Source organism: Pinus tabuliformis, chromosome 7 (genome assembly GCF_031772625.1).
Source record: "Pinus tabuliformis cultivar Carrire ecotype Pingquan chromosome 7, CPIR1, whole genome shotgun sequence".
Lineage (NCBI taxonomy): Eukaryota > Viridiplantae > Streptophyta > Pinopsida > Pinales > Pinaceae > Pinus > Pinus tabuliformis.
Genome location: NC_142293.1, coordinates 1684901901 through 1684926323, shown reverse-complemented (window position 1 = coordinate 1684926323; position 24423 = coordinate 1684901901). Strand labels below are relative to the sequence as shown.

General features: G+C 30.6%; 1 pseudogene; it reads right to left on the bottom strand.

Moving 5' to 3' along the window:
• Positions 1-13361: 13361 nt before the first annotated feature.
• LOC149254978 (endoglucanase 16-like) lies at positions 13362-16700 on the bottom strand (annotated as a pseudogene).
• Positions 16701-24423: the final 7723 nt, after the last annotated feature.

The window sequence follows — 24423 nt, the reverse complement described above, 5'->3', positions numbered from 1 at the left end:
ACAATCTATGTAATCGACTTCTTATGTTCTATTAACAACTTATTTCACTAGCATATCTTTAAGTGCTTTCCGTCCTCAAAATGTCAATGCACCAAGGGATGCACCATAATTAGTTCCAATACATTTTAACGCACAAAGCCAGTCAATGAACTCACTTCAATAGTCGTAATAATATTCACAATTGGAACAAATGACTTGAATTTGTTGTTTCCTTTTATAATTCAATAAGAATCATCCCACGCGACATTCAAGCATTGAACCATATGCATCACGCTATTGCATTCAAATAGTTCAACGCATATACTTGGAAGGGGATTTCCACAAAAAATGTGTATTTTTGTGTGGTTATGGAATCACATCTCCAATATCGCCTCCTCCACACACTCAACATAGATGAGATTTATGGTAGGTCGATTGAGGCTCTGCATTGGTGGGAAGGTGAGGAGATTCTTTTTTGTTACTTGGAAATGGTTGATTGGAGGTGTTATATATAAGATGAATCCAATGGACTTGAAGCCACCATTCAATTTAATATCTCATTCCAAATTTTTATATTTCTTGACCAGCGCATAAAACAATAATTGGTTTTGAACAACACATATTTCATGAGTTACTCACACTAGATGCCCCGACTCACCATTCTAATGGATATGAACCCAACACATATACCAAAAAATACCAAGGAATGTGTATGGAATGTTCAAAATTCCAGGATTTTAAAGTAGGATCTTCATCGCATTCACGAGACCCAATGTGATAAACTAAGGCTCATGGAGTTCAACCAATTTTAACATAGAGACAATAAACACAACAATGGAAATATCGATATACTTACAAATTCAAGAGAAACAACAGAAAAAATGGTTACCCTTCTCGAGCCCATATGTAATTATTTGCCTATCAACTTCCCTTTCACCACAAATTCCAAGAGGAGCACTTCATAAGAAGTGCATGACAACCCTAACCTTGCTGAAAGTGTGAGAAAACTATGCAAGCAGAGTTGATTGACTGAGGTCCTTCGAATTCTACATTCTACAGACCATAATGGTATTTGGGTGGATCCCTACACCTACGACTCTCTTTTACAAGTTTTCCTCGAATTAAAGGCTCTAAGAGAAAGTAGATTAGTCCATGCCCACATTATTCGAACTAGATTTAAGCGAGGTTTAGCTTTGGGTACTAAGATTGTTATCAGATATGCCAAGTGTGGCATGAGGGTTGATGCCAGATTAGTTTTGGCCACAATACCTGAACAAAAGGTGGTTTCATGGGCACCCACTTCCACTACAGTTCCATTGTGGGTCAGCCCTTACATCCCATTCAGAAGCTCAGTTGGGTGGGTGTGGTAACACAACTAAGGTTTGGAAATTTAACAATGGTTCTTGGGAAGATAGGTAAGACAGGTGATTTTTTTTGTGTTGGAAAATAGGTACACAAGAGAGAAGCAGTGTTTGGTAGAGGCTTTGGTCTTTTTTTTATATATTCAAAGGATTTACAAATAGAGCATACGAAAACTTGTGCAGGTCAGTGAGCCTTAGAACAATAGAAGAGGTCTAAAGTTTAATTTCAAAACTGGAAGCTTTTATATACACTCTACTAGTTTTGCAAATCTGATAGAAAATGCAGATACCATGTAACATCTCATTCCATATTTTGTTTAAGGTTTTTTTACAAATTTTTATTTAGTAAATTTTATAATTAAATCATTTTTAGGTTTGTATTTTAAGTAAAGTAATAAGTTGGAAGATATTTAACAAACACGGATGGGACTACTACAAATGGATTCCAAACACCAAAACTCTTAAAACTCTTGGCATATTCATATAATTGTAAAAACAAGATGAATAACATAAAGTTTAATAACATATTATAGAAATAATTTCACTCAAAAAGAAGTTAGTAAAGCTTAACATTTGAATTTGAGTTCTGATTGTTTAATAAATAAAAGAAGAGAATATAACAAGTTATTATAGGTTTATAGAGATGTATTTTTTTAGACATACCATAATTTGATATGATACAAGGACTATAAACAAGTAATCGCACCACGTGTTGCAAATGAAACTCAGCAAAGGAAAGAGTAGTAGAGAAAAAATAAGTAAATTTTTTATGATTTCCATTACCATGAACAAAATTAAGAACCTACCAATGGGTCAATTGTGAATACATAAATCCATTCTTCCATGGTACGAGTTTTCTCATCACATAGAATTCTTTATAAAAGAATGGTGTCGAGAGCTTAATTGCTCCATGAGTTTATGAGGCATATACCAAAGCAAACTATATTGTGTTAGGGTTCAAGAGAAATAAATATAATAATCAAGAAATACACATTCAAAACATGTACACAATGATTATCTAGAAAACCCCAATTGTGGAAAAACCAACCAACAATAAATCTATTATTGTCCTTGGCTAAAACACAGACAAGCCGACCAACAACCTAAGCTTTCACCGCTCAACTATGGCTGCCTACAATGGAGAATAAACAAGCATTTTAAGGGTTTCAACTACATGTAATACCATGAGCTCAATACCATGAGTCACCAATACTACATGCCCAAAACCACAACTGTTAACCATAATTGTTGACATAACCTCAACTCCACCATAGGGTCAAGTTTATCTAACATATTGAAATATTAAAATGTGAGGCATCTCAGAGATCCAAGATTTACCCAACCATAAACTCATCTTCCATCAACATGTGCATTAGGAATTAGTGCCACTTATTCATATAAATCAGCTACAATTGACCCATCACTTGACCCACCACTGATCATTATTTTGCCTTGGAACTTTCCATCTCCCTAACAATCAATATAGTTGATCAATTCATCTGTTATTAAACTGTGGAAATGATTACTAGAGGACCAACACGGATGTACACAAAATTCAAACTTCAGCCAGGAGAGAGAGACTTCAACCATTTAGGAAATAAATACAAGTTGGTGGCATTTGGTTTGGAGAGACCCCATACAGGACCATACAAATTCTGGAAAGAGAGTTGGAGAGATATAATTGTCTTGTGGGGAGATTTATTAGTGATGGAAATAGCATATCTATAATACATTTTTCTTTCTATTATTCTAAGAACTTGTCTGCCTCTTCCAAATGGCCAAAATATTATTCTCTACAAAATGTGAGAAATAAATCATAATCAATATTGTCTTTTGTTGTTTGGCCAAAATTGAGTTTTTTCATTCTATGTCACACTGAAAAATTGATGTTTTAACAACATTGTGGTAGCCAAAATTTAATCTTGGGAAATCTTACCCTATGGGGAAGTTGCTACTCGAGAGCTCTTTTTGGGTGTAGGAGAGGGCTTTGGCTTAGGCTTTCTCTTCTGAGTTAGATCATGAGTTGGATCAGGGGATCATGAACCTAATCCAGGCTTAGGAATAACGACTAGAATAAGAAACCATTAGAACACCACCCCTACCTTGCATTCTATGCCACACACAACAAAATTACAGTTTTAATAGCATTGTTGGACTATTTTTATGAATTTTTTTTGTCTATTTCAGTTAACTCCTAATGATAAACCCTACTTATCAGTTTTGAAAAGTAAACCATTTATGGAAAAATATATTGTCCATGGATTATATTATTCATACAATAATTACACAAAATACAAATTCATGCTAAAGACAACTATCAATCAAATGAGGTGAAAACAATGAAGCCGTATGGCTACATGCTTTTTGGCTAGTGAATCTTAAGAGATCCAATCATTCCAAAGAATACATAGTAGAAATTGTTGGATCACGCAGTTTAATCAAAACTAATCATGTTACAACACCAGTAAGAAAAAGTTCACTTGGAGTGGCCATATCAAAATATATATAATATGGTTTCAAAAGTTGAAATTGACTAGCTAAATGGACATCTCTAGAAAAAATTGAATATTTAAAAAAGCTCTAAAAATGGGCTTCAAATATGAAGGTTATGTCATTAAAAAAAGGAAATAATGATAACAAATAACCAAATGGTAAGTAGAAGTTCACACGTATGGTTGTAGATGATGTGAAAATTTAATAATAAAAAAGCCCTCACTAACTTTACCTATAAGCTCACTTATACAAATACATTACTTTATGAAGTCACCTACTTTTATAAAACAAGTGATAAACACTTTTACAATGAAGTTACTTTATAAATGAAAGTTACAATGAAGTTACTTTATAAATGAAAGTTGCATGTAATATATATATATATATATCTATATATATATATATATATATATATATATATATATATATATATATATATATATATATATATATATATATATATATATAAGAAAATGCGTTTTATCATGCAATTTAATCAAAACTAATCATGTTACAACACCATTAAGGAAAATTTCACTTGGAGTGACCATATCAAAATATATATAATATGGTTTCAAAAGTTGAAATTGACTAGCTAAATGGACATCTCTAGAAAAAATTGAATATTTAAAAAAGCTCTAAAAATGGGCTTCAAATATGAAGGTTATGTCATTAAAAAAAAAGGGCAATAATGATAGAAAATAACCAAATGGTAAGTAGAAGTTCACGTGTATGGTTATAGATGATGTGAAAATTTAATAATAAGAAAACCCTCACTAACTTTACTTATAAGCTCACTTGTACAAATACATTACTTTATGAAGTCACCTAGTTTTATAAAACAAGTGATAAACACTTTGACAATGAAGTTGCTTTATAAACGAAAGTTGCATGTAATATATATATATATATATATATATATATATATATATATATATATAGACACACACACATAAGAAAAATGCACGTTACAATAAAGTTATAAAATAACTTAAGCTTACAAGAATTGTAAAATGTAACTTAAAAAGAGATTTGAACTCAAGACCGACCTCTTACTATAAGAAGTAACTTTTAACCAAGTGAGATAGTGCAAAACACGTACTAATGGTAGTAGAGGATAGGATTGTTGGTGTTGGTGTTGTTGGAACTTTGCCTCAGAGTACATTTTTACAAAAAAAAAAACTTATCCAAAAAAAAAAAAAAAAATCTAATTCTCAACAACAAGGGGGTTAAGTATCAATTACCCTGCCTAAAAAGTACAAGTTTTCCCTTTATTTTTTTATTTTTTGAGATCACATAGAGCACACTACAAAGAGAATATGTAGTTAAGAAAATATTTTCAACACTGCTTCTAATTTTCCAAGATTTTATAGAGTGCGGGGAAAAGGGAAAATGTAAATTATAAAGAGTATCAAACTAAAAATATGTAAATTATAAAGAGTATAAAACTAAGAATATAAATAGAAAAATGGAAAACGAACTCTATAATTATTATTTTAAAGTGTAATTAAATTGTATATCTCATGACATAATGAAAAAAATTGTATCTTGGGAAAATAGACAACTTTTTTTTATGAAATGAAAGGTGTTATTAACTAAAACCAATTCTCTAGACATAATGGAATAAATTGTTTAGGAAAAAAATGTGTGGAAATAATTAATTTTAGAAATGGCAACACAAGCTCAAGATATTGATCAACAAAAAGAGTATCTATTTTAACATGCTATGATACATGTTTAGGATGATAATTCATTCCATATAAGACAAACACCTTCAATAACTAGTCACACAACTAGATCAAATATCATAGCTCTAGTATTTTTATGTGGTTGAAACCCTCAAAGAGGGAAATACTCCACATCCCCAGTCAATGTGGCCGCTAGAGGAAATTTAACTGATGAAAAAGGAAAGAACTTTACATAAGATATTTCTCATGAAATAATTATTAACAGTGACCCCCCATGCTCTTTAAATCGACATTATGGACTGATTGGGTGTTAAGTCATGGATCAATAGTCATTAATATCGAGGAGAAAGTAAACCATTAGATTACTTTATGTCTAGAATACATCATGGCCATTAAATTATGAGGCAAATAATGCATACTAAAGAAACATGATTCTACCTAATAGACACATTAGACCAAGTTGAGAATAACTAACTCCTAAGTGTCTAAATATCCTAACATAAATTTCTAATTAGAACCTTTAACTTAATAACTAGGTGAACTTGTGAAGTTCACTTGAAACATTTTCATGTTCCAATAAGTGCCAGAATTCTATAAAAGTAGTGTGTAATGTATTTTGGTTACACGTTGTCGATTTGGTTACAATGATATTGCAGATCATTTAGGCCCAAAATGTCCCTCTATTATCTGACTTGTTAATTCACATTCATGATACCATTTAAAGGAAATTTATGGTATGATCAATAGGAATAAATCAATAAATATTGGATATTTGACTAAAATTTACCACTAAATAACAACTTCCAAATAGATTTAAATAGCTAAAAACCTTATTTAAGGCATCTTAAGTAACGATGGACCCATATTAAGGGTTTGTGCCCTCAAATGGTTTAGTGAACTTAGGAAATGCACAAAAAAAATGACCGAATGGAAAAAAATGAGGTAAACTAGCAACACAGGGTATGATACCAATGGGGTAACAAGGAATCAAAGAACTCACCATAATGTTAAACATCCCAATGGTGTCCCATGTCTATACCAAGGTGAAACTAGCTCTTGGAAGGTGATGTATAATTTGAGAGCTATCATATAATCATAAGGTGGGTCAAGCATGGATGAATAGTTCCAGGAACCTTCTAGGGTATAATCATATGTGAGTACCAAAGTTCAAATTCCATACCATACACGATTATTTTTGGTGAGGGAATTTAATGAAAGTCACTAAACACCCAAGTTAATTTTCTTCCCTTTGATAGAGTATAAATGATGTACAAATGATATAACATGAAGCATCTATTTCTTAACCTAAGAAATGGAGAATAGAAACTTGGACTATGGGTATTTATTATACCAACACTATTTTAGGTTTACCCAATCTCATATCATATCTTAATGCTTTCTTTAGTTTAAATTATATGCTAGGTGGGTATTATTAGTCCCACTTTGTTTTCCATTGGCACTCAAACTTATCTCATTTTAATATACAATATCAATTTCTTTTCTATGTTTCATTAAAATAGAGAATATCATAAGAAACACATCATAAAAATGAACTAACTAAATTTAGTAATGAATAGCACAAAAGTAAAATATTAATTAGATTTTTGCATTAATATAGTACAAAAGCTAAACTATTTGCGAGCTTGGATATGTAAGAAACACAAATAAATGGGTAAAACATGTTTATATCCAATTGTGATTGAAACTGATAAAAATAATATTGAATTATATAATTTAATATATTATAAATACATAGTTTTAAATATGAATATGCAATCTTGGGGTTCATTAGTCACCCATAAAGGGTCCAAAGGGAATCTATCCCAAGTGCATGTTATGGATCAACACTATCTATTTTGAATCTTTAATTATGAAAGCATAATGAATTTAATGGAATTGTTTAGCTCTAATATAGTGTGACAGGTTGAATTAAAATTGAATTAAAGAAGTTGGCATGAGACGATAGAAGCTATAAATTAACTAAAGTCTACAAGATGAAACTATTTATATAGAAACATTGGCACACATAATTGAAATTAACACCATACTCATGATACAAAAACTAATTTGAAAAGAATAAATGCATGTGTAATTTCCCTCAAAACGTTTTTCTATAAAGATATATTTGCTACACAAAAAATCCAGTTGAATCTAAAATGAATTAATTGGCATGGCAAAGCCAAAAAGAGTCTTCTACATTCAATACGACTTATAAAAATGACCATCATGAGGTTTTTTATATTCATATTCTAAACTTCTTTCTAAGTACATATAATGGATTTTGATGTCTTAAGGGATGATACTCTATTTTGACTAAATTCAAGAGCAATTTGTGATCTAAGATGGTAGTACAACTAGATGGACTCAATAGGAGTTTCTAATGCTTCCTTCTAAATTTCTACCTCTAAAACATTTTTTTTATATAGATAAAGTTTAAATGTAAATGTTGTGTGAAATAATAAATTCGGTATAGCATTTGTTCTTTGTTGGGAATGATTGAGTGTAGTTTCCTATGATTCAAAGAAGAGATCAAAATTTGTTCCCATAGATCAATTATATTCACTAGAATTGAAAACAACTAATGTTCATGTCCAAGCCCCAAGGGTTAGCTCAAATATTTGAGTCCCCGTTGTTAAGTACCTCCCCAATCGGGAGGTCACACAAGCAATTCTCCTCGATGCCCTTGGGGTTAGGCCCTGCTAGTCTCACTGACGGGCTTTAAAAGATTCCCTTCGGGGTTGATCTACCCAAATTTTTCCAAGGGAAAAAAACTAATGTTCATGTCCAAGGCATTGATAATATGGCTATTCATTCCATCACAACCATGATAATATATTACTATTATTATAAAACACAATTAATAAAGGGTTACGCACTCCATATTTTTCCAAGGGAAAAAAACTAATGTTCATGTCCAAGGCATTGATAATATGGCTATTCATTCCACCACAACCATGATAATATATTATTATTATTAAAAAACACAATTAGTAAAGGATTATGCACTCCATATCTCATTTTCCTAGCAATAGTAAAAAGGTGCACTTTAAACATGGTATAGAAGAGATAGATGTGTAGTGTATTGTAATCCTTATAAATTCAATTGAAAAATAAAGTTCATAAAATTTGATTTTTTCATCATCCATAATAGTCATAAGAAAATAAACGCACATAAATCCCTCTAAATCTCAATCTTTTAGTCACAAATAAATTGGTGTTGCAATTGACATTTATTCCACTTAGTGATTAATAGATGTAAGATGGATCTACATTAGTATTAATAACATACAATCATACATAATCACTTAATTTGTTTGAATATTTCTATAATATTTGTATTTTTGTTATATAAGTGTGTGTGTGTGTGTGTGTGTGTGTGTGTGTGTGTTAAAAATTCTACTCTCAATAAAAAGTAGCTTGAATAACATGCAATAACTTTGAAATGTATATGCAAATTCATCTTAACTTTATTCAATAACTTTGAAATGTATATGCAAATTCATCTTAAATTTATTCAATAACTTTGAAATGTATATGTGAATTCATCTTAACTTTAGATTTATAGTTGATTATTTTATGATAACATCATCTTAAACAATATCCTTATGGTTCAGATTAGCATGTTAATTGTTGGAAAAAAATTCCAGCAACAAGCTAGAATCATTTAATGGCAAGTCCCCATTGGACTTGCTCTCATTTGGTATATTTTATACCTAAAATTTTGGAATAAATTTAATATCAATTAAATTAGAAAAATAACATTAAAATTTCTAAAATCCAACTATTTGTATATGTTAGACATATTATGTCTAATTACCTATCCTAATTGGGAACATGTGCATTGAGATAAAACACAAGCAAACAAATTAATTACAAAATTAAATTAAATAATTAATAAAATCAATAAAAGATTGAGCACAAAAAATATATTAATATTTTAAAAATATATTTTTATTTAAAAAATCACATACATATTCTTATATCCAATATGAAATATTAATTGAAAAATAAACTCACTGTGAAATATAAGAATATGGAAATCTTAAACCTTGATAGAAATACAAAATATATAACAACACATTGGCATAGAAGTATTCTCCAAAGATATATGACGTTTCAATTTATCAGTAAGAGTTGATAAAATTATACAAGCTTCTGGAATCTAAATTTTCGATCTCTTTGTTTCTCAAAAGAACATCCTCTTAAATGGCATACTTAATAAAGTACATTTATTAAGAATTGATAAAATTATACAAACTTTGAAATCTAAATTTTCGTTCTTTTTGTTTCTCAAAAGAACTTCCTCTTAAATGACATAATTAATAAAGTACATTCAATTTTATCTTCTTTTTGTTACAACAAATTCCACATTCCAAGTCTAATTTTAATATTTATTATGAAAAATGTTGGATAAAAGCACACGATTATTCCTTTCAAACAATGATGTCGATATAATTTTCCATTTTTCAAATTCTTATGGTTAGTAACAAATTGTAATTTGTTATACAGATATTTGTATTTGATTTAAGATTTTGAATATGTAATAGTGTTTATTTGTATGCAAGTAGGTTTTTTTCTCCTTATTTTCTATTATTTATTGTATTCTCTTATTCTTTCTATTTTCTTTATCATTCAGATTAGTTCAGTCTCAAAAATATTTGCCAAATGTACAACAAGTAATAGCTAGTATGTTAATAGTTAAATAATTTTATATTTACGCAAGTAATCATAAACAAATAATAGATTCAAATATTAATCCATATTCATTGGGTGAAATGGTTACAAAAAGTTTATAAGTTATCCTTCACCTAACATAATTCATTTGCACAATATTATGCAATATGGACTACAATGTATTCTTTTAATCTTAATCATATACTAGACTAGCATACAAAAATTTGGGATCTGAAAATATGTAATGGATAGAAATACTATGGTAGATGACACATCAGCAAAAGCATGCGAGTGTCTAGTAGATTCCATACATGATTATCTCTAATAATCCATTGGTTAGCCCACGAATAGCTGAGTAGTTTTATCTGACATGGAGAAGAACTTCACAGGTAACATGGACTAAACAAAACAATTTGAATGTGAAAAACAAAGCAGATACCTCGGTATCCATAAGACTTGTATAAGTCCTATAAAATTTAATCCATATATGGATTTTCAATATCCAAATAGTTATATAAAATCCTTGATCCAGGTACTTGAAGTGGAAATGAATAATATGGAATTAGGAAGAATGAAGTGAAAAATAAATGATCGGGATCCATATACAAATAGTACATATGAAAAACTTCAAAACAAATTCCTAGTTCTATATAGTTAGATAGAAAATATAATCTAAAATGCATAACACCACAATAAATTCCATTGAATCATTACTTATCCAGATACAATGAACTCATGAAATTTGAATACTTTTAACACCTATGTCAAAACTACCATGTCAATGTATATGTCATCATACCAAGTCATTAGTATGCTTAATAAATTAAATCAGTCATTGGCCATTTGGGATGACATGTCAACATGGCATGTCATATTACATGTCATCGTAAATCCACTCAAAATTTGGTTAGATTCATTTCATTGTCCACCATGTTATTTCAAATCTATGAAACATTATGTGAAAGAAATCTTTGGATTTGGATATCCAATATCAAGGATTTGGAAATTTCAAATAATTATATATTAAGTTTGATCCAAATCCTAATATATATGATCTGAGTTATGAGAGGCTTTTTTAGACATAATTTACCTTATCCAGATCCAAATACAAATAATCTATCAACAATTCCTCTAGATCTAGATTTAAGAAATTGAGAGCTCATAAAATTATATTAGCAATGTGTATACATGATCTGCATTTAATCAAAATCTTTAAAAACACCCATCTTTGAACTCTTTGATTTGGATCTCATTACCAAGAATTTTTCAATAATTTTTTTGGCACTTTTATGAAATAATAGGAAACAAATTAGATCAAATGATATGAAAAATAAATAAATTTCGAATGGAAATAATTGTCATCAAATTAATTGGAAACTATGCAAAATTGTAAAAATTCATTATATACAATCAAATAAAACAAAATAAAAGATAAAAACATTTACAAACTATATTAAATTAATAATAAATCATATCATAGAGAAAACATAGGGAAATCTATAAGAGGGTGTGGCCATATAGAGGAGTTGTCTACTTTAGTTCTATCGTCTCTACTAGGAAGTTCGTTAACACTAGGAGCGAGACATGTGTTGGTTGGAAACACTTGAATGGACCATATTGGTTGTATAATTTAGGAAGTGCAAGAAGTTGAATGAGCCATGTACATGAAGGGACATCCTAATGAACCAAAGTACAATGGTTGGGTACCCATGAAATCTAGTGGATGGTTGTTTCTCTATCTGGATGTCATTTTAGCAATGTCTACATGATGGAGTTACAAAGTAAAAGCGTTGGTTTTGACTTGTGTGTAAGTAATTAGTATCTCCTCCCCCATCTTAAAAATGACTCTTTATTTATCACATACATATAATTTTATACACAGTGGTGATAGCAATATACATTCTTTAAAAAACACAATCTAAACACAAACCAAAGTCTATATTTCATAATGCTCATATAGTCTAATGTTTGTTATATGATATCTATGAATTCCCAACCTATATTCGAGTGGTCCATCTCTCCCTACTTATATTTTGTACTTGAACCCTATTCTTGAAATTTCTATATCAGTACTAAATCTCTATGCTCCCATCTTAACAAAGTATATTTCTTAACAAAGTATATTTCTTTATCACAATATCTGTTTCTTTTTCACAATACATATACTTTTATACAACATTTATATCACTTGCATATTTTGTAAACTAAACACAAATCAAAATCTATATTTCGTAATGCTCATATACTCCCATATTTGTTGTAGGATATCTATAAATTTCCAACCTATATTCAAATTATCCATCCTCCCTACTTGTATTTTAAAATTAAACACCATTAAAAGAAATTATTATATTTTCATATTATTTAAAACAAATATACATTATAACCAAGTGAAAATTTCCCCCTCGTGCAAATCCAAGAGCAATCTATACATCAATAAACAAATAAATCCTATGATTACACATTCCTAAATGCTCATATATAACATCAGGGAACAAAAATCCTATGATCACACATTCCCTATATGCTCACATATATAACACGATGGCACAGGATCTTCTAAGACTCTCATACACCATGTTCTTCTAACTAATATCACTGCTATTTAAAAATAGAAGAATTTTCAATCTGCATATGGGATCTACGATGTAAAAACAAGTCTTCAATCTAATGACCAATCTATACATTAATAAACAAATAAATCCTATGATTACACATTCCTAAATGCTCATATATAACATCATGGAACAAAAATCCTATGATCACACATTCCCTATATGCTCACATATATAACACGATGGCACACGATCTTCCGAGACTCTCATACACCATGTTCTTCTAAGCTAATATCACTACTATTTAAAAATAGAAGAATTTTCAATATGCATATGGGATCTAAGATGTAAAAACAAGTCTTCAATCTGATTATAGGATTATAGGATTCAACAGGATGAAATGAAACAAAACAATTCTAGAGCCCATAAGTACCAAAATTCATATATATTTCCATCGACTCAGATTTTCATATAGAATACAGACTTAGTAAAAGATATTACTAGCATAACTTTTTGAACTTAAGTCCGTGATTCCAACCAGGACTCCCACAAGAGGATCATTGATATAAGTTGTGGGCTCAAGCTTGCACGAATCGGCCTTGTTATGTCTATTATTCCATGATGTTGTTGTGGAGCTTAGCCAAGACTCCCACGAGAGGAGCATTGATATACGTCGTGGGCTCAAGCTTGGTGGAATCAGCGCTGCTATCCTCAAACCCCTCATAGCGATCAGGCCCTCCCACAACCACACCTATTAATTCATTTGGGTTTGGTGCTTCTCTGTTGAAGCACAAAGTGAAACCTTCGATACATGATATCTTTCTGGAATCCTCGTATATTGAAACTATGGAGGACCCTCTGTGGTGAGGGTGAGCTTGTTGTGGATATTTGTCACCAAAACCCACCATGAAAGACATACCAGCAGGATTCTTGCCCAAAATGTAATCCACCTACAATTTACATATACAAAGTGGATTTGTTAGCTAATACTTTGCTGGTTTTTTCAAATTATGATATGAAAAAACAAATCAAATTTAATTAAATTTGAATCTCTTATACTCTGAGAAATCTGGAATGGATATACAAGTGTGCTCAATTCTTCTCCTCATTAATTAAATATTTTGCAACACTTAAAAAATTATAATATGTATATGTACTTGTTGTTTGGCAAATGCAATAAGAATGCTTGGTTCATATGTTTGATCGCCACATTGCAGGTATTGCTTATATCGTGACAGTAAGTCACTGTAAACTGATACAAGGAATGATGTGCCTATAGCATATTGTGTATTTGCACCATCTCTAACAAACAACAAACCTCCTGTACAAGTGCAACAGATACAAACACTATTAATGAGCTTAATTTTGAAACTCAACAAATACAAACACTGTTAATGAGCTTAATTTTGAAACTCGGAGCATGACAGGGAGAAACTTTCATTTACCTGGTGTGATGGAATTTTTGAATTGAGGACTTTGTGGAAGAACTCAGCAAAGGAACAATTCTGCTTGGCCTTTGAAAACTTCCAGGTTGTTTTCTCCGGAGAAATATAGCTGCCAGGTTTATTAATTTTATGAAGATGTGGTCAGTTGAAGGTCAAGTGGCCAGTCTTAAACTTTTTCTCAATTGAACATTTGGTGATTCATATGTTTATGTGAATATGGACTTACACTAGACAGGTGGATTTGAACTCCTGCACATTTGAGATCCCAATTGAACTCATACTCATTGGAAGTACAAAAATTCTGGTGGAGTATGTATTTGGTATAATATGGCAATCCAGTTGCTCTATATAGCCACACCGCTGCCCATGCAAGCTCGTCCTGTATGTTAGTTAGTAGAGGAATAATAAGAAGACTTCAATAAGTTACTTACTCTATAGTTTAAATAAATAATAGTGTGAAGTGAAAAAGGAAGTAAAATTTATAATGTTAAGGAAAGATACATCATAGCCTGAGACAAAGCAATAGAAAGGGCATTCTCCATGATATGTTCCGCGGTACTGGTCAGAGCAATAGAAAGGGCATTCTCCATGATATGTTCCGCGGTACTAGTCGGCAAAACGAAAGAGCTGTACTAAATGACATATTCAATTGCATGAGTATCATAAAAAGTTGGAAAAGAAAATTCATTAAATTAATTTTCAATTTTGAATCTAACACGTGAATGAAAGAGCTGTACTAAATTAATATTCAACTATATGAGTATTTTAAAATGTTGGAGAAGACAATTCATTAAATTAATTTTCAATTTTGAATCTAAGACATGAATTTTATAGACATGTTAAAAATGGGCATTTTTAAAGGATTTTTGGAATATTTTGGAATCATAAGAAACGTAGGCAACCTCAAATAAGTAATTTCACCCATGTTTATCTGATCCCAAAATATTCCAAAAATAGAGACATTAAATTAAATTTAAAATAAAAGTTAAAAAAACCATTCATCCACAAACAAATATGACCTATCATATGTTTTAATTAATAAAGTTATCTAGATTGTAAACTCTAACTCTAAGAATAGAATAGAACAGAACAGTGAAAAGAAATGGTTTCCTATCCTATGTTTGTTTTAATTACTAAAGTTATCTAGATTGTAAATTGTAAGAATAGAATATAATAGTGAAAAGAAATTAAACCATAACCTTTCTCCTAACAGTAGGATTCTAAAATACCTCAATATCTCTCAAATCTGCAATCGCTGTTTTAAACCAATAAAACAGTATAAGTGATTTTAGAATACGATTAATCTTATACCAAAGTAGCTCGTTGGAGTAGGAGAATGGAATAAGGTTTGTCAATGGCTGCAAACACGACGGAGGAAGCGGCCAATGCTGCAGCAGTCTCTGCTGCAATTTCTGGATGTATCTATTCTGTACAAAGTCCTTAGAGTGTCCATCCTCTCTGGGTTCTCCCAACAGTTATGGTCTGCAGTTGGATCTCCCACCTAAAAACAAATCCATAACTAAATTCATAATTGCTATTTGTTGTGATCCTTACTAAATTTTGTTGTGATCCATGAGTAAATTTAGTTGAGATGGTAATTAATTCACCTGAACCCACAGCTGGTTTTCGGTGGCACTTTTGATGAAATAATCAGTTCCCCACTTAATGGCATCCCTAACGTTCTCCAACTCTCCCGCTGCTGCAAGTTCATCTCTGTACTGAAGGGCTCCCCATGCCAACATGGTAACGGTGAGTGCCATCGGAAACCCATACTTCACATTATCCCCAGCGTCGTAGTAACCGCCCACCAAATCCACCTGCATAAATACACAGGAAAAGCCATGTTGAACATCATTGTATCTTTCCAGACTTCTTGAAGATCTGCACCAAATAATCAATTCCTAATTTATATGGACAGAGAATGTTGATAGAAATCAAGCTGTTGCAAACTCATAACTCATAATATTGGAGTAAGAATTCACATTGTAGGTGGGTATATTTATGTTAATAACTTAATTGTATATTTCCAGAATATCCTGAAAACTGATAGTGCTGAGAAATCAATTCCGAGAGATCAATTGTTTGATCTAAATATAAGTTGTGGGTGGAGTACCAATTGTTTTCGCCAAAATAGATACCCTCGTTATTTTCGCATTGATAAGATCAGCGTAGTTATTTTGCCATTTTGGGTATGATTAACAACCCTTCTAAAACATTCAGGAAACAACATTTCTAAAACAATCCGGAACAGATGACAATACCAAAATGAGAAAATATTGTTCTTACATTTTGGATTTGTCCGTCTGTTAGAGCAGAATCTCCTCTCCAGCTTATCCTGTTGCTACTGCTGGACAGTTTTCCTGCACGTTGAGCCTCCAGAAACAGAATAGATTTATGCAGAGCATCTTTGTAGTCAAACTCACCCAACACAAACTGATGATGAGCAGACAGCACAGTAGCAAGAATTATACACACAAACCTTTCAACGATAACCCTGAAACTCATTTCTGCTGCAATTGATCAACAAATGGCTACAGAAATAAAAATCGTTGATGCGTATATATATTTGTGTCTCACGCATCCAACGTGTAATGACGAAGGGAAATCGATCTCTCGTTTGCATGCACATGGGGCTTGTACAGGTTTTGCAGGACAAAGAAGTCGTGTACATGTTTTGCATGCATGGTTGATGTGGGGCTTATTTTGAAGAAGTCTGTTGGATATGAAAGGAGGAAAATTCCATTAAAACATTAACTAAATGATAAGGTCGCCTCGTCACCATTTCCTCGCAGTACTTTTAACGAGCAAATGTTAAATTTTCAAAAAACACAAGGAAGATAACGAAGTTAGTTTTTCTACACAAACTGAATATGAACTGGCTGTAGTTTTTCGACACAAACTGAATATGAACTAACTGTTGCCAATAAAGCCGGCATGATCAGCGTTACTATTAATATACAAAATACAGGTAAAAATTAAAGAACAAATTTAGATGTAAAGTAATTAAAGTTATTATTTTGTAAATTAAAAAAAATAACAAATTTAATGCTGGATTGGTTCAAAAAACTATATAATTTAATGAAAAGTTTAGTGAGAATAGGTATAAAGTTTAATTTTAAAATTTAAAGCTTTAATATACATTCTATTGGTCTTGTAAGATTAGAGAGGAGGTATAAAGTTTAATTTCAAAATTGGAATCTCTTTCATATACATTCTATTAGTCTTATAAGGCAGTCTTACAGAAATTGCAGATACCAAGCAATAGCTCATGAACCATATTTTGTTTAATGTTTTTTTATCCATTTTTATTTAATAAATTTTCTGGTGAAACAATTTTTAGACTTGGGTTGGGTTTTAATTAAGATGTAAGTTAGAAGATATTTAACCAAAAAATAATTATAAATTATTGTTTTTTTACTTAGACATTTAAGTACGAATATTTTAAATCTCAGATAATTGTAAAGATGAGATAAACGATGTAAAGTTTAATAAAATAAAATGAAAAATGTTTCATTAAAAGAAAGTTTCTTTTAATTGTTTGATTGTTAAAATAAATAGCTCGGAACATTAGATGAACGATGTGAAGTTTAATAAAATAAAATAGGAATAGTTTTACTTTAAAAAAATATTTAATTGTTAGAATAAATAACTTAACAATAGCCTTTCTATGTAGTTTAATTGTTGGAATAAATAGCCCTTTAATGTAGTGTGAAATTTAAAATTTCTATTTCAATTCTCATTGTTTAATAATTGAAAAGAGAGAATATAACAAGTTATTATAAGTTTATAGAGATGTATTTTTCAAATATATTATAATCTGAAAGTATTATACATAAGGATTATAAAATATATAATGTCTTTTAAGCTTACAACTAAGCTTTTTTTAGTAGAAGCTATAAAAAATGCATCTATTATCATTGAATCATTTATTACGAAAGTAACATCTATTATTATTGAATTATTTATTAGGAAAGTAGTTGTAAAAGTAATTGGATTACAAATGTTGTGGCCATATGAAAGAACAGTGATGAGACAAGTTTGTGAGTGGGTTTCCAAATATTAATTTAGAATTTGAGAAGAATAACTATCATGTCCCACTCATGGAACAAACTTTATAGATGTTCACAAGTTATAAAATGTTATCTCTCCTTTATGGATTTTCAATGAACATTGATGTCATTATCTTGGATGAGGATCAATTGGAACCTCTTTCAAGACTAAACGAGGTACACGTGCATTCAAAAGAATCCCAATATTGTTGAATGTCATCAACATTTTTCAATGCATGATGGATATGGATTTTATGGGCCTTGTTAACTTAAGATTAGTTGTCTACATAGACAATATCATGATCTTCTCAAAAAAAAAACTCCAACCAACTACTATACTTTAAAGAAAACATTTGATAGGTGAAAGACTTGTGGAATCTATTTAAATCCAAAGAAAATGATATTCATTGTGGTAGAAGGAAATCCAAAGAAAATAATATTCATTATGGTAGAAGGAAAGTTACTTGACCATGTCATATTGAAAAATTCAATACTAATAGATTTGGAAAGAATCAAAGCTATCACCTAAATGCCCCACCTCATAAGAAGAAATTTGTGCAATCATTATTTTGGAAGATTAATTTCAGAAGGTTATTTGTCTTATATTCCTTTAAAATCATGAATCTTGTGTGAAAGGTCATTAGTGGACAAAGGTTGAGAGAAGGGCATTCAAGAAAATTAAATTGGCCAGTGTTTCCTTCCCATCCTTATCCAATCTAAACATCATTAAGGATTTCCACCTTTATGTATTAGCATTAGATCACTCCCCTATTGTTATCCTCATTCAAAAAGATGAGGAAGGGAGTGAGTTTTCTATATATTTTATCATTATGGGTCTTAGGATTTTAAACTAAATTATCCAAGACTTGAGAAACAAATTTTCACCATGGTCAAAGAAATTGATTAATTCAAACCTTGCATCTTGAAAATCCCTAAAAAAGTAATCCTTCCTCATGTGGTTGCATATCTCTCTTTATATAGAAGGAAATTGGTGAAAGGCAAAATAATTAGATGAGTGCCATTCAAGTGTTAGATATTTATGTTAAGCATTCCATCATTTTTCTTGGAAAAGGCCTATGTAAAGTAGTAGCTAACAGACAAAATCATGTGGACATTGAAGAAGCACATTAAGATGTGAAAATAAAAATATCATTAGGACTTAAATGTACTCAATATAAAATTTTCAATGGTATTATTTCTAGGGAAAGCTATGTTGATATGTTATTGAGATGCCCTGAGAAATACAAGGGAAAGAAAGTGTGGAATGATTTTCATGATAGTCCAACTAGTTATCACTTCTCTATAGATACCATTGCTCATAAATTCTTAATGGTTGGACATTATTGTCCCACATTTTTCAAACATGGGCATGAACAAATCAGTACTAATAGATATGGAAACATGCATAGATAGAAAAAAGAAGGAAATAAATCCCTTGTAAGCTATTGATAATGAGTATCCTTTCAAGAAATGGAGCTTTAATGTCATAGGTGAGATAAATGCTCACTATTTAAAGAAATGCAAGTACACAATCATGGTTAAAAAATACTCTAAAAGAATATAAAAGATGGTTACAAAATACACTATTATGTACCAAAATTATAAAAGATATGATGCCTCTTAAGCTTGCCACTAAGCCTATTTGGTAGAAGCTATAAAAAATGCATCCACTATCATTGAATCATTTATTAGACAAGTAATTGGATTACAATTGTTGTTGTCATATGGAAGAAGAGTGATGAGACGAGTTTGTAAATGGATTTCCAAATATTAATTTAGAATTTGAGAAGAATAACTATCTTGTCACACCCATGGAACAAACTTTATATATGTTCACAAGTTCTAAAATGCTATCTTTCTCTCATGATTTTTTAATGAACACTCATGTCCTTATCTTGGACGAGGATCAATTGGAAACCATTTTCAAGACTAAATGAATACATATGCTTTCAAAAGAATCCCAAGATTCTTGAATGTCATCAATATTATTCAATGCATGACGGATATGGATTTTGTGTGCCTTGTTAACTAAAGAGTGGTTGTCTACATAGACAATATTGTGATCTTTTCAAAAAATAACTCCAACCAACTATGATACTTGAAATAAAATATTTGACAGGTGCAGGAAGCATGAAATCTATTTAAATCCAAAGAAAATAATATTCATTGTGGTATAAATAAAGTTACTTGACCATATCATATTGAAAAATTCAATACTAATGAATTTGGAAAGAATCAAAACTATCACATAGATGCCCCACCTCATAAGAAGACATTGTTTCAATCATTATTTTGGAAGATTAATTTCATAAATTATTTGGCTTAGATTCCTTTAAAATCATGAATCTCATGTAAAAGATCATTAGTGGACAGAGGTCGAGAGAAGGGAATTTAATAAAATCAAATGAGTCAATGTTTCCTTCCCATCCTTTTCCAATCTAAACATCATTAAGGAATTCTACCTATATATATTTGCATTATATCACTCCCTTGTTGATATCCTCACTCAAAAATATGAGGGAGTGAGTTTTCTGTATAGTTTATGAGTATGGATCTTAGGATTTTGAACTAAATTATCCAAGACTTCAGAAACAAATTTTCACCATGGTCAAAGAAATTAATTAATTCAAACCTTGCATCTTGAAAATCCCAAAAAAAGTAATCCTTCCTCATGTTGTTGTAGATCTCTGTTTATACAAAAGGAAATTGGTGAAAGGCAAGAAAATTGGATGACTGTCATTCAATTGTAAGATATTTATGTTAAGCATTCTATCATTGTTATTGGAAAAGGCCTATGTAAAGTAGTAGTTGACGGACAACATCATGTGTACATTAAATAAGCACATTAATATGTGAAAAGAAGAAGATCATTAGGACTTAAATGCACTCAATATAAAATTTTCAATGGTATTATTTCTAAGGAAAGCTATGTTGATTTGTTATTGAGATGTCGTGAGAAACATAATGCTAAGAAAGTGTAGAATTATTTGCATGGTATTCCAACTAGTTGTCACTTCTCTAAAGATAACATTTCTCATAAACTCTTAAGGTTGGACATTATTGTCCCACATTTTTCAAACATGGGCATGCGCAATTCAGATAATATTAGATATAAAAACATGCATAGATAAAGAAAAGAAGGAAATAAATCCCTTGTAAGATATTGCTAATGTGTATCCTTTCAAGAAATGGGGATTTAATGTCATAGGTGAGATAAATGCCCACTATTTGAAGCAATGCAAGTACACAATCATGATTACAGAATACTTTATTAGATGGATAAAGGTTATTCCATTGACACATGTGAATGGTGAAACAATGACCCAATTCTTGGAACAACACATTATCACATGTCATGTTCATGTTCGTATTTGATAACATGTCATATTTTTCATTTATGGATTTAACTAAGTTGTCTTTGGAGAAAGTGATTGTTTTAAGCTATTTGCACAACTATTAATCTTGAGGAAATGATATTGTTGAGTAGAAAAACAAGAGGTTAATTTTAATTACAAATAACATTGTGGTTGACCGTGATTAAAATTAGCACAATGTTCTCTAAAATACATTGTGGATGGATCGTGTTTCACATAAGGTAGTAAATTCGGCACATCGCCAAATTTTTCCATCTGTGGAAAATAAGCAAGTTTACCATCAAACATCTCCTTATCCTCTTTGAAATGATCTTATATTTGGTACCAATCATAATTAGTCGAATATTTCCATGATTTTTGTGCCTCCCTTTTGTTGTTTTAAATTGGTTCGTTTAAATGTATTCTACTAGAGAGGAAACATAGATAGGTTATATTAGAAATAGAATTAATTACATCTTTCATTTTCACAGTAGTTGCATATCATTCAAATCATGATATACCAAGAATGAACCAGGGTATAAAAATAAACCTTAGGGAACCAATGTAAAGATGAGCTATTACGAGAGGATTATCCCTTGTAATGAAAAAATATTATAAGAAAACAGGGTATTCCATACATGATGAACACCATAAGTAACCACTCTTACAAATAGATCAAATATCATAATGACAATATTTGTACATGGTTAAAACCCTCAAAGAGGGAAACAATCCATGTCCCTAGCCAATGTGGCTAGTTGAGGTAAGTTTATTAATGCAAAATAAAAAACATTGCTTAAGAGAGTTCTACAAAATGTTCATCAACCATGACTTTCTATGCTCTTTAAATATATATCATGGATCAATCAGGTTTTAAGCCATGGATCAATATCATTATTATCAAGGAGAATATGATTCTTCATATCACTTTATGTCTAGAACATATTGTGACCATTGAATTACAATGCAACTATTGCATACTAAAGAAACACACAATGAAACTCATTGTTACCTAATAGACATATTAAAACAAGTTGAACTTAATTGATTCTCAAGTGTCTAAATATCCTAACATCACCCTTAAGAGAAACTTGAAATAGGATTTAAGGATTTAAAAAGATGATTAATATGGGAATGAAGGAAACACTACAACTCATCTCCCCTTAATCACAAATTCTTGAACTCCTAACATAGATTGAATTTTAAAAAACTCTGCTTCTATAAAAGAATTCATTAAAATATATGCAACTAGATCATTTGTAAGGAAAAAGAGCACTTCAAGGTAACTTGATCATGAATGATCTTTCCGATGAAGTGCATTTGTAGCTCACTGTGTTTCCTATGCTAATGTTGAACTAGATCTTTGGCTATCTTGATGGCATTGTGATTGTCACACCAAAGGGTGGTTTGATGATGTTGTTAGAAAACTATGAAAATATCTGTCAAAGCCAAGATACTTCTTGAATTGCATTAATTATTGCTTAAAACTCTAATTTTTTGAAAAATGAGTGATATTCTTGTGCCTTTTACAATCCTAAGTGATATGTCTGGAACCAAGATTGAAAACATAACCCACATTAGAATTATGATCATTAGGGTTTCCAAACCAATTTGAATTGGTGAAACAAACCAATAAAAGGGTCCCCCCTTATTAAGACACAACCACTAAATCAAACTTCTAGACTAAGAGATTTTCATCAAATTTAACATATATTCTAATGATTATTTCATTGAATTGAGGTTGAATAAGTCTATAACCTTTTACATCTTTAGAATATCCAACAAAAATACAATTCTCTCTTTTAGGTTGTAAATATTTCATTTTTTAATTAGGAGTGTGAGCGCATTCTGGTGACTACCAAAGACACAAAGTGGCTTACATCTAGCTTAATTTTAATCCATGCTTCTTTTGGTGTTATATTTTGTATATCCTTTGTGGAAGTGAAATAATTTGTGAATTTATTGGTGACATATTCACCTGAATTATTTGTTCTTAACCTTTGCAGTTGATTTCTATATTGTTTTTCTACAAGGGCCTTTTAGGCCAAGAACAAGTAAAAAACATATCTTTTATGTTTTAAGAAATAAACCCATGTTTGTTTAGATAAGTCATCAATGAAAGTTAAGAAGTAATTGAACCTTAAGAAAGAAGTAGAAGAAAGTGGACCTCAAAAACATTATGGACAAGCTACAACGGGGTTGTAGTGTGTCAAGAGACATAGTTGTCAAAACTATCATACTGATTTTTTCCAACACGACTAGTATAAATGACATCTCAACAAGAAGCAAGAAGAAGACCAATCACCATATCTTGATTACAAGGTTTCTACAATAAGTGATAGTTTAGATAACTAAATCACTTATGCCAAAGTTTGCTCAAGTTATCACTGTGAGAAATAAAAACTGAGGGAAAATAGGATGACCCAAAGTTGCCAAACTTGTACAACCTGGTAATATCAAACTATTCCAATGGAAAGGATGTGCTTAGGATATTTTAAATCCTCAATTAAAAATTGGTGAGGTGAAAACTTTGTTTTTTCATCTTCACCTTAATGAGTGATATGATATTAATATAAGTTTGCAAGAATGACTTGAAAAACATAATAAATCATTCAAATGATAATTATCTACTTGAATTGTTCCAAATCCTATAAAATTAATAGGTCTATCATCACAAATAAGTATTTATTTTGTGTTTTAATCATTAAGAGTTGAAAAAAGGCTTTATTCTTAGCCATATGATAAGATGCTCTACAATCAATAAGCCACTCATTAGAAGAAGAATTATAGATTGCTTTAAGGAGAAATCAAAAGCATAAAGTGCAT